Here is a 13,237-nt window from a genome sequence, read left to right as displayed (position 1 = left end):
TTACAGATATTTCACCTTTCCAAACTTCGGGCTGTAGTTTCCTTTCCCGTTCATTTTGGTTCCTCTTTAATTTTAATAGTTTCACACTAATAAGTTTATTATTTGTTCTTGATAGAGGCTTCAGATAAAGAACACAATTACACTATATTTTGTTATGATTCTTTTATTTGTGCCTATTTTGGAAGGGTTTTTTAACCAAGAATTTGTTAATTAGGAAGCTACCTCCAGATATCAAACTACACAAAATTTCTTGAGCCGTATCTTTTTCAAACAAAGTCTCATTTTTAACATGCTCATCTGCATTAATTTGCAACTAGAATGTACATAATTTCATATAACCAGAGTTAGTCCTTCAAGAAAAATGGAAAGGGGAAAACATGAATCTGTGAAAAAAAAATTTCAACCCATAAATCAGCTTTTCTTCTATGTCTCCTTTTCACGGGAAAAATAAATACATTCCTTAGCAAGACTGCTGCTCGGTTAACTCTGCTTGAACCCGGGACAGTACCTGGGACAACTTGGAGCATCTTTCACATGAGGAGGATGAAGAAGTAATTCCATCAAATCTTTCTCCCTTGGTCTCATTACAATCATCCTCCCAAATGAATTAATCTAATCCCCTTCATGAATGCTGTACACTGTTATTCTATCTTTTTTTTTCACTGCTTTGTCTGGATGCTCTGTGCTCTTAATGCCTAAATCATAGGATATTGTCTACTTTGCTAACGCGATCTCTCTTATTGCATTTCTGTACATTTTTCAGACCCCAAGCCTGTCTAGAATCCCAGTTTATGTGAAATGGGGTAATCTTGAAAACATTTATTCTGCATTAGAGGACTTCCCGTATTTATAAATATCATGTGGAAGGCAGATGGACATATATTAGAAAAGCTCCTCTTCCCCTCAACTAACCATTGAATGAGATGTTACAATACAAGGATTGTAATCACTGTTTTGTTTATAACTGTATGGGTTAATGGCTTTTGTTAAGAAGAATGCATGACTGACCTCTCTTTCTGATACAGCTGTTAAAAATTTCATTAATTCAGGTTGAGTAGGAGTAAATAATTTCAGTGTTTATTATGCATTCTCCTCTGTGCCATGCCCATTCTAATAGTAGGCAGATCTGTGCTAGCATCTCAGGTTTGGGATATAGCCTAGAGCTGTAGAGGTTCAACATTTTACCACTGGAAGTCTGTCCCTTGTTAATCAAGATAAGGGTCACTACATTGGAATTTAACCACCTACTCTATAAAGATGACTGACAAGTAGGGTTACCCCTTGTGACGACTTGTTTGGTTTGGTTTGGTTTGGTTTCAGTCTGAGTCAGACAATGCTCAAACTTTTTTAACAAAGATCCCCCGAAACTTAGCAGCTACTCAGAGAAATCAACATCTCTGTAGCTTCATTACTATCAGCAAAGAATGTCTGGATTAAAGCATTCTGCAGCTTCTGTGATCAATAATGTCAGGGCTGAACCACCAGATCCTGTTGTAGAAACAGAAAATGCTTACTCTGAACAGAACGTTCCAAGAAAAAAGGCATTTGGGACAAACTGAGCAGGATTTTCCCCATGACGCGTTTTCAGTGCCTGGTCCAATGACATGGAGAGGTATCCAAGTTCTTAAAAAGATAGTTCTGAATGGTATCTGAATACCTGTATATCTAATTACCTGAATAAATATCACATTAGTATTGCTGTCCACGTAGGACTGTATTTGAAAACGCATGTTTTGTTTAGTCAGAAAAACATTTGACTTAGCAGAGCCCTGACACTCTGGAGCAATTCAGATAAATGGTGAGAAAGTTGTTTGCATTTTACCATGTATATCCAACATAGGTTGCTCATAAATGCTAGTGTGAATAAATTAACTGCATCTTTCAGCCACTTCTAATACAGTTTTTTGACTCTTTGCAAAGAGATTTAGAAGTTCTTTGTAGCAGTGTCTGTCTACACTCATAGACTTGAAAAAGAGGACTCTAAGATAAAGTAATATGTCAAGTGGATCGCTTGGCTAAAGGATTTAAGAAAACGACAACACAGTATTGTGTCTGGGCAAAGATTAGCTCTGTATTTCTTCAAATAAAAAGACTAAGTATTTAGAAGATATTAATGTGGGCCTTTAACATGCAGCTCATTTAAGAATTCAGCAGTTTGTTGTTACGCTTCTAGTCATTATTTAATAGCACTTGTGGAAAATCCACTAGTGACTCACTGAAAAAACCTCTGCTTTCAAATGTCTGTGAAACACCTTACTCTTCATTCCTTAGGTAAACAAGACAGAGGAGTTCCCTCCTCAATTGTCTCTCTAATAATCTAAAAATACTGTCTGAGTTTCAGACTCAGACTTGAGTCATAGTTTTATGTGACTCAAATAACCATCAACCAAATCTTATCAAATCACAACAGAATAGTTTCAGTTCTCTTAGGTTAAAATGGGCACAATAATAATTAATCCTGCCCAACTGCATGTTAGCTTTGGCAACCTAACTAACCATTTTATGTTCTCTGTCATATTATAACCCTCATATACATGGTGCTCACTCACACTTCTAAATTCCATAATGAAAGAATTAAGAACAGCCCATTTTGAATGCTTTATCCTCTTACAAATCCCTTTTAGATAGCATTTTCAAGAAATTTTTAGCCAGTCACTTTCTCATTTTTTTCCTTTCTCTAACGAATATTCTAAGCATATGAATCAATAGAGTGCCTAGCATAGAATTTAAAGGGAGAAATCTACCAAAGGTGTGTGTATTTTGGGTTGTCAACTTGGTATTTATTTGGAGCTGGAATACCAACACACTGTGATTAGATAGAGATTGGATTGGGAAGCCATGAGCACTGGATTCTCGTTTGTCAGATCTATTGGTTGAAGAATTAATTTGCAAACTTCATTTGAGCATCCTGCGCTAGAGTTGTCATCATGTACTAGAATCTGGATTTTGAAATCTGTGACTGTCTTTAATGAGTTTGCTGATATTGCTGGTCTCTAAATTAATATTTATTGATTATTTCACCAATATTTTTAGGATCCTCCTCTATATACATACCATTGAATTTTCATTGACTTGGATTTGAGGACTAAATTGAGGTGCTTAACAAACTAACAGAAATGAATGCTCTGAAATTGATGGATAACCTTTAAATTTGGGACCAATCTTTCCCAATTTTACTATATACCCTGCAAGAAACTGCTTAGTTAGGTAATAGATATATATGAGGATTAATCATCTAATGTTTGTGAAACACATTGAATCTAGAAGACTAATTTTTAGAATTTTATCATTGACGGACTACTATGAAATGTGAGAAAACTCAGAGCTAAGAAAATATTTTAGACAAACATTTTGTTCACCAAAACCTACAATTTCAGTTCAGAGTGGGGGGAGGAACATGATTCAGACCAGACCCACAAAAATGAGCAAACCAAGAGCAGTATACTGAGTGTTGTTTCTCAGCAGCTCAGATCTTAAGATACTTAAGTTCCTTCTGAAGACGTTGCAATGACCTACTGGATCAATAACACCCATCATTCAAAGAATTGCAGAAACATAGGTTAGTTTAGGTTGGAAGGGACCTTCAAAGGTCATATGGACAACGCCTTGCACAAAACAGGCTTAATGAGACCATGTTGCTTAGTAACCTGACTATTTGAATTTTGAATAACTCCTGGGATGAAGATCCATAACCTCTCTGGGCAGCCCATTCAAATATTTTACCTCCCTCATGATAAAGAAAATTTTCCTAATATCTAAGTGGAATTTCCAGTGTTCCAGTTTGTATTCATTGCCTCTTGTCCTTTCTCTGTGCACATCCAAGAAGACTCTGTCTCCACCACCTCTGCATTTTCTTATAAGGTACTTGTAAATAGCATTAAGGTTTCCCCCTTGCTTTTTCTTCTCCAGCATGAACAAATACAGGTTTCTCAGCCTTTCCTCCTGTGTCCTGTGCTCGAGCCCCTGACCATCTTGGTAGCCTCTTCCATGTACTAGGGAGTCCAAACCTGGACACACCACTCCAGATGTGGTCTCTCAAATGCCAAACAGGGGGAGATCACTTCCCTGGATCTGATGGCTGTACTTACTAATATTACCCATGGATTTTGCATCAGTTTTGCTTAAGCCTTAATTCTCACAGACATATGAAATGTGATTTTTTTCCTTCTGACAAGAAAGACAAACAAAAAAAATTCAGATAAAATCATTCTTTTTTAAATTTTTTCTTGTTCTGACTGAAAAAAAATATAAGTTATTCACACAGCTTTAGAAAAAACCACACACTTATCTGGTGCACAGCACATTGTATATCCTATGATTTAACTTACAGTTTGTTTAGCCACATGGGTTTTTTTGCCATGTCAGCATTGAATGGGAAATTGATCTTTTCTTCCTGTCATTTATTCTTTTCCTGTAAATTATAATGAAGCAATGCAGCTAAAATTGCACAATAAGTTAAACCAATACTTATGTTTTGATAATGTTAGAGGACAGTGTGCAGTTCTAGAGTTGTTGTTTTTCTACCACTAAGGAAGTAGTAGCAAAAATCTCCATTCATGTCAGCTTTTATTCTGTTAGGTTAGTTCACATTTCTTCTGCCTTTTGGATTTGGAAGGTAAGCAGCCTATTGTATAAAAGCAAGAGTGAACTCTACAAGAATAAATCTTCACTTGGAAATCAATGGCTCAATATGCTGTGGCAGCCAAAAGAAGTCAACAAAGTGCTGAGCATCATCAGGATAAGTGCTGTGAATGTGAATGATGGAGAGCATGATTCTGCCACTATATAAAACCTTCCTGTGTTCAATTCTTGAGTACTTTGTGCAATTTTGTTCTCCAAATCTCAGAAAGGGTATAATGACAGTGAAGAAAGTACCCAGAAAAGCAATTTAAATTATTAAGTGAATGGATCAGCTACCAAATTAGGAGTTTGGAAAAGAGGAGATCAAGAACTTGATTTAACTAAGATTTACAAAATCGTGAAGGTGAATCATAAGCTGAATGTAAAGCCGCTATGGACCAAATCTTACAGTATTAGAACTAGGGGGCATTGAATCAGGCTTGCAGGAGTCTGATTTAAGACAGAGAAATGAAAACATCTCTTACAGAGTGGTAAGTGAATATCTGGAACTTGCTATTGTAGAAGGCTGTGAAAGCAGCCAGCATCAGTCAAAACCTCATCAGACTCATGTGCTCCCTAGATATCATCTCTTATTACCATTGCTAAGGGACAGAATACTGGGCTAGATGGATCATTTAGTCATTTGTATGTTAAATGGAGAAACCGAAGCAATTCAGCAAAACTGAATGGAAGTATTGGTACTTAATGGTACAATCAGAGTTTTGTGCTCTGGGAATTAGGTACTCCGTGAGACAGGATTAAAAACTGTATTGATCCCTTCTCACACAACAAAGGCAGGAGGAACTGATTCAGCCCTTTAGTACAACAACAAAGCATTCATCTGAGATGTGGGTGAACCTCAGATTCCTCCTTTGAAAATTTAGTCTCCTAGTCAAATTCCCTAATAACCAAAAGTAGATCTGTCATGTTGTAAAGTCTTCTTCAGTCTGAAGACTTCCAGTTCTTGTAATTCAACTGCATTAATACAACATAGAAACAACACTTATTCTTTTTGTCCAGGTGTAAGTCAGAAGTTGATGCGTGTGATGTTTCCCAAACAGAAGTGGTAAAAAATGTTTAATTCAGAATTATTTCACTAGTTTCAAATAATTATTTATAGAAAAGCAACCTCCAGAGAAAGTCTGGATATTTCATAACATTTTGCTATGTTTTTTAGACAAAGCTAAAAGATACCTTTTCAATGTTCCTCTTTCCTCATCCAGGCCTAAAGGAAAACAAACCCAAACAAACCTTATTTCTAAGGATTTATCTAAGCTTGAAATTTAAATAGTCTGTTATTTGATAGTAATAGAAGTATTTTGCATAGACAGAGTTTTCCATGTCAGTTTTGAGTGGGTTTTATAGATTATTTTGCATTGAAAAGAAATAAAGCAATAACAAAACTTAATTCATAAGCTCTGTGAAAGTTCCAGTGAACATTTGTCATGGTTTGCTTTCAGTCAGGAATTTCCATTTTATATGATAAGGAAACCGAAGGACCAATGCTGCCAGGTTTTTTATTAACTTGAAAGATTCTGACATGACTATGGGCAGATATTTTCTAACCTGTTTATGTAATAAATTACGCTTTACATCTGGCTAGTGAAAAGTGGACTAAACAAACTGGAGGACACTAAAACTTTAGGAGTATGTGACTTGAAATCTTCCCAAGACCTTGGTCTGACTGTCTCATGGCCATGCTGATAACCTGATCACTTCCAGCACAAAAGCTGGCAAAGAGAGGATGCTGTAACCAGTTTAAAATATTCAGGTATAGAATATATTTGACTTAAGCCTTATGTCATTTTAGTGAGCTTTTTAGTGGTTATGAATCTGCAAGTATGAACCATCATACAAAGCAATTCTCATTTATGAGGCACACGAATATTGCTTACATTGTGTGTGTATTCTTTTATGCAGGTAACATTTCTTTCTTTTTCTAGATGTTCCAATAAATGGAACCATGCTTGCCCACCTGGAGGAAATATGTGCTGATGACTCCCAGTAGCCTCTAGTTTCCCACTAGTGCACCCTCAATTCCTGGGAAAAACAGTAGGAAATTTAGGGTGATCAAACAACTCTGAGCCTTTATTGGGAGGTTAATTAGTGGTATAAGTCATGGAACGGTAACCACCTTTTAGGATGTATGGATAATTATCACAGTGGGAAGGATTTGAAGCAGCTTTTTGATATGCCTAGTGTTTGTGGAAAACATCTGAATATAGTTAACTGTAGAAATGGGCAAAAAGTAGGCATCTGTACTGGATTTTAGACAAAAAATTACAATTGATTTAGCACAGTCCTTTGGTAAAAAATATCACTGCCTTCAGATAATATACATTAGGACAATGAGATAAACCCAATAAGCGTATGCAGCCTTTGGATGGCTAAAGTCTACGTGGAAATTAACAGCAATGGGCCACAGAAAATGACTGAGCAATTTTTTGTTGTGATGTTTTAAAACTAGCTAAATTAGCTAAAGCAGTGACTTCACTGTATTTTCCTTATGTGTCTTACAGATGTAAACTCCCATATGATTCCTTACTCAGGTATTGACTAATAACCACAGAAGTTTTCAGCAGGGATGAAAATACCAGTCTGATTTTTTTCCCTCTGGTGCTCTTTAGCCAGAGAAAGAATAGCTTATTTTATTGTGTCTATGAGGAGTCCACAACATCTAATGGTTAGCCTATCCCTTGGGAAACGGCAGATTTCAATATACGCTAGCTGAAAACTAACTATAATTAGTATGCTGTTTTTCAGCATGTATTGACAATAAAAAAGAACTATTTTTATGGAGGTATTTGGCAGCAATTCTAAAGAAACACTGTGACAGAGAGAGGGAGAATACAGCAAATAACTTAGATCACTAAAAAAGTACTTGAACACTGTGAAATAGAAAGCTCCATAGGAAGCCCATAGGATTATTCATCATTGGTGAGACTGTATTGTGTCCAATTCTGGACTTCCCAGTGCAAGTGGAACACGGACATGCTGGAGAGAGCACAACAAAGGGCCATGAAGATGATGAAGGGACTGGAGCATCTCCCCTGTGAGGAAGTCCTGAGAGAGCCGGGACTGTTCAGCCTGGAGAAGAGGAGGCTCAGGGGGATCTTATCAAAGATGATGGAGCCAGGCTCTTTTCAGTGGTGTCGAAAGACAGGACCAGTGGCAATGGGCACAAACTGAAACACAAGAGGTTCCCTCTGAACATTAGGAAGGGCTTTTTTATTGTAAGGATGACTGAGCACTAGCACAGGTTGCCCAGGGAGGTGATCTCCACCCTTGTAGATATTTAAAAGACATCTGGATGTGGTCCTGGGCAACTAGCTCTTGGTCACCCTATTTGGGCAGGGGAATTGGATAAGATGAGCTAAGAGGTCCCTTCCAACCTGTAATCTATAAAAGTTTAACTTTTCAGAATGAATATGAACAAGCATTTCTGACAAAGGTCACAACCTTGGCAAGTCTTCTTCTGTTAACTGAGAATAGTTCTAATTTTACTTTTCTATAATCCTGTATCCCCACTAGCCAGTTTGAATTACTAGCAAATGGTCTTTGTCACTGCAGCAAATCAGAGCACACTGCCTGCTGAGGAAAGAGAAAGAAGCGAAAGATGCCACTTCTTGGTATTTGCTGGTACAGAAAAGAAAATTTTGAATGCCAAGGTTAGGAAAGACATGATTTGAACTTTTCAGCAGACGTAAGAACAGAGATATTTTGATGAGAAATTCATTTCTAAGGAGTTGTAACAAATGCTGCAGAAATTGCTCCCTTTCATTCTCATTTCATCCTACAGCTACTGTGTTCCATGTGCTCAGTCTTTAAAGCCACATCCAGGGAGGCTGAGTACATTTTACCAGGGACTCTGTGGGAGAAAACACCATCATTTTTTCCCCATCCCATGTATTTGCAATTGAATGCTGGTCATTGTATGCTAGGTCTTGTGAAAAAGAGGAAGGAAAGTTGTTATCTTTTGCTGAAAGTGAATACAGAAGGGTATCTGTACAGCAGACGCCAGGTTGAAAAGGGTAGAATGTCAAAGAATGGAAGAAAAAGAATTAAGGACATGGGTAATAATGGCTAAAAAGGCTCTGTTAACGTTATTCGTATAAAGGACTCTTAGTGTGCAAGATATGTTATGGTTTTGAATAGGCTAATAAGATGTTCAAAATATTGAAATTATATATCTAGAGAACTTCAGTCTGAATCACATTGAAGTTAATTTGCATTTGCAAACTGTATTGGCTGGTTAATTTTTCTATATCTGTTTCTGACTGGTATTTCATGGTAACTGAAGGTCCACTAATATCATGAAGACATTAATCAATACATTTGAGAAAACCTAAAGTAAACACATGAGAATACAATACAGATAGATTTCAAGTGATAGCCACCATTTGGAAAGCTGTTTTTTTTCTTATACCAAGACTAATTCATACACAAATATCTGTAACATATGGAACTTGAGTATGTCTTAAGTGTCACACATCATAAGCATACTCACTGAAATGTTTCCCAAGTATCTGATTTTGATATTTCATTACTGATACTAAGGTATAGAATCACAGAATAACTTTGCCCGGAAGGGAACTCAGGACATCTCTGGTCCAACCTCCTGCTCACAGCAGGGTCAGCTCTGAGATCAGACCAGGCTGCTCAGGGCTCAGGGCTTCACCCAGTTGGGGCTGAAAACCTCGAAGGACAGAGACTGAACGACCTCTCTGGGCAGCCTATGCCACTGCCTGACTGTCCTCACGGGGAAAAGGTTTCTCCTTATATCCAGGCTGAACCTCTCTTGTTTCAGTTAATGCTCGCTGTCTCTCACCCTCTTGCCCTCCACCACACTGACATGCCTGGCTCCAGCTCCTCAAAGACCTCCCACAGGCACTGGGGGCTGCTAAGTCCCCCCAAAGCTGACTCTGCTCCAGGCTGAACAAGCCCATCTCCCCCAGCCTCTCCTCACAGAGCTGGTGCTCCAGCCCGTAACATCTCAGTGGCCTCCCCTGAATTTGTTCCATGTAGGGGAGTAAGTTTTTCAATTAAATGTACAGCCACCTTTATATTATATTTCTTTGTAATAGAAAAAGATGAGATGTTTATTTCTGTGCTACTTACCTTTATAGTTAAAAACATACGCCTCAAATCCCCCTTTACTATTCTCCTACCAGTAATTCAAACATTAATTTTGAGCTTACCACTTGCTTGTGGTACTTCCTATAAAACTGTATGCATCAGACATGTAGTTCCCCCGCGCCCTTATTCCCAAGAGCTTTTGCAATAGAGTTAAGAAACTGCTTTTTAAAAAGCCCAGCTGTATAAACAACGCGAATATGGTTGGCAAGCAAAAACCAGGGCTTTAAGAATCATACTTCCTTTCCTAAATGTTTTTTAAATGTATGGTTTTACTCCTAAATCTCCTTATAAATAAAAAATTCACAGTAAGCTTCACTTAAAGAGTTTTTCTTCCATGCGTTTCTGTGAAGGACAAGCACCTGTCCTTAGGGTTCTTTGATGCTGTCTTTTTTTGGTAAACTCAATGCAACTTTTTTCATTAATTTAATGTTATTCTGAATTATTTGTGTGCATATATGGGAGACTTTGATCCTGAAAAGAAATCTGGGGTAGACACCCAGGTGGAAATTCCAGTAGGTATTGTCTTGGAAAAAGAAAAGGCATCAGGGATACTGTTCAACTAAGTTGTACTTTTAAGGATTGACGCATCTGGAAATTGTCTGGTAATACTTCATTCAGTATAGATAATTATCTTGTGAACTGCAGCCGTATATTTTTCACTGGTGTTGAAGAGAGGATTATCTCTCCTCCTCAAAATCCATATCATTAACCTGCCTTCTTCCTCTGCTGCATTTTTTCTTACAATACCTGGGATGACAAAGGCTTTCATGGGGTTAGGTATTAGAGCCAGCACTGGTTTGAAATGGCTGGATTCAGTAATGATGGTACTTGTTCTGATTTGTTATTACTTAAAAGGTATAGAAGATATAGTGCTCTTAGGTAGTGATCAATAGAAAACTGAGTCAGAAATTAGTAGGAGTCTTCATTCCTAATAGCAAATGTGTTAACATACTTCACAGAACAGAGCTTGTGGAGACAGAAGGAGGATGTGTGTGTTTCTGTTAGGTTCCTAGCTCCGATTTTCATATATAATAAGTAGTCTGAACCAAAATGTTTCAGAGGACATTACTTTTTATTTCACATCCTTAAGGGACCATTTGTCCTTCCTGAAGGTGTAGAATCCACAAATTTGAAGTTCAAATTCCAATTAGACATTTAACATGCAAAATTTCTATTTCATCCAAACAATTTAGTCAAATCCTTTGAGTGTCCAAACTTCTAGAAAGAAATGTTGAATCACTATATAAATAAATCATCAAATATTTTTTTCTTCCTAATGCTGATTTTTATGATATCTGCAATTAACTTTGTCTTTCTATGAACAATAGCTATCTATTCATAGTGGAGGTCTTAAGATTTCAGAATAAAGTTGCTATAGAATATTACTAAAGGAGTAGATTGACAGACAGGGAACATGTGTTGCCATAGTGGAAGAACTAAAATTAAAACATTTCAAAGACATATTATACATATTTCTGGCTTGACACAAGAAATAAAATACATCAAAACATACCAAGACCTAATTATGACTGTCAGAGAGCCACTGTGCCACTGAGGTAGTCTTTAAATACATTTTTGTGAGTATTTGCAAATGTAAACATCAGGATTTAAAAAAATAGAAATGTAAGGTGGTGGATCTCTCAAAAACAAATATAGAAAATTAAGTTTTTACCTTTGAACTGGATTCCTGGGGTTTCATTTTCCATTTTTTGTACTGTTGACCAGCTCCTTCCCATTAGGAGCAAAACTATGTTGGCTAGACGCAAACTTATTGTTTGCCTACAGTTTGGTGGCAATAGAAATAAATGGATATTTTGTACTTGATGTGAATAATCAGAGAACCCTTACAATGGAAGAAGGCTCTGAGGAGATGGGTAAGGGTGATGTGCTCGTGAATCTCAGGGAAGAATATACGGCCATGGGTGTTGCAAAGAAAGCTGAACTTGTCTCAGCACAAATGGGACTGGAGGCCACACCTGCTGCTTGGATCACTGTGCTAAATCAAAATTCCATGTAACTTCACATAATTTCAAGTATGTAAACTTTGTATTAAGCATTAAACCCTGCCTGTGTGGAATATCTGAAAGAGCCCAATCAGAGAGTATTGGATGTTGACAATTGGATACCACATTTTACAATGTAGTAAAGTACCCATTATGAAAGAGTAAAATACTTCTACAATCTCATAACATTCACTGCAGTCATTCTTCAAATAATCTTTTTTCCCCCACAAGTTCCATATATTTCTTCCAAGAATCGATAAAATTCAATTACAGCAACCGCTATAAATATCTTCCTCAAACGGTTAGTGCAGCCTGGATACAGGAGCACTACCCTGATTGCAGTGAGAAGCACAACAAATGAGCCAGGTCTTGAGCAGATTAGTGACATACCACTGCATATGAAAATAAAAGCTGTTAAAAAGGTGACAACTGCCAAGTTATAACAGATAGTTTAGCATCCTACATTTATCCTGACACAGCAAAAGTCGTAGGTAGTTCATATAGAATGGCTAGACCAAAACTGGAAGCCAGTTCTAGCCCTGAGGAGCATTCAGAGTGGTAAGGAGGAGCAGAACATGGTCTGACCTCCATGAGAGTTTGCAGCTACTGCCTTGCATGGAGCAGCTGACTGGGGCACCCTCACTTCTCTGGGGCAGTTTTCCTGAATCCCCTAAGTTTCTACCTGTGCAGGAATTGTTTGGACAGAGAAAACTTGGATTCTTGCACCTCTTTGAGGCATTTTCTCTCTTTTAGTTTGGCTGCCAGCATGAGGTGGGAGTCCCTGTTCCTCCAAGGCCAGACACAGCTGTGAGTGGGAGCACTGTCCTGGTAGGAGATGCACAGCGCCCGACTGCCTTCCAGCTGCAGAGCTGCCACCTCGCACAGCAACACAACAAACCTCTGCAACATGATGGCTCCTGGTTTGTTCAGGCACCATCAGAAAATAGGCCTGAAGATCAGCTCTAGAATACGTCACCTAAACTGAAGTATCACTGTGGGCACCAGATGGTGGGGCTCCACTACAGTCATCTCCATTGCAGTCAGCAGAGCCCAGCTGTGAGGGACTCGGCACAGCAGCCTGGAGAAGGACATCTAGTGCCATTTGAGGTGCAGGAGGGAACCCAAGACATCTGCATGAGACTGTCAGATATGACATAGGACTGATGGGAGCTCCTTGTCCTTAAAACATTAGGTATCTATATGTGGGCAACTGAAATAATCCCAAAATGTCTACCACAGTCTAAACTGAACTGCTGTCTAGGGATTAGCAAGCGTATGGACTTCTCTGTTTATAATGAGAGTTTAGACACATGGCACCCAGGAAGGAGCCCACATTTACTTCTTTTAATCTACAGCTGCATCTTATCTTGGAGCTCAGTGGATGCAGAAGAAAGGTGCTGCTGATCAGCAGCTCCCAGGGTGGCAGCAGCCCCCACCCAGGTCCTGCCAAGCTCATGCAGGTGCAGTGCTGCAAGCAG

Source organism: Chroicocephalus ridibundus, chromosome 1 (genome assembly GCF_963924245.1).
Source record: "Chroicocephalus ridibundus chromosome 1, bChrRid1.1, whole genome shotgun sequence".
NCBI classification, from domain to species: domain Eukaryota; kingdom Metazoa; phylum Chordata; class Aves; order Charadriiformes; family Laridae; genus Chroicocephalus; species Chroicocephalus ridibundus.
This window is presented reverse-complemented; position numbering follows the sequence as displayed.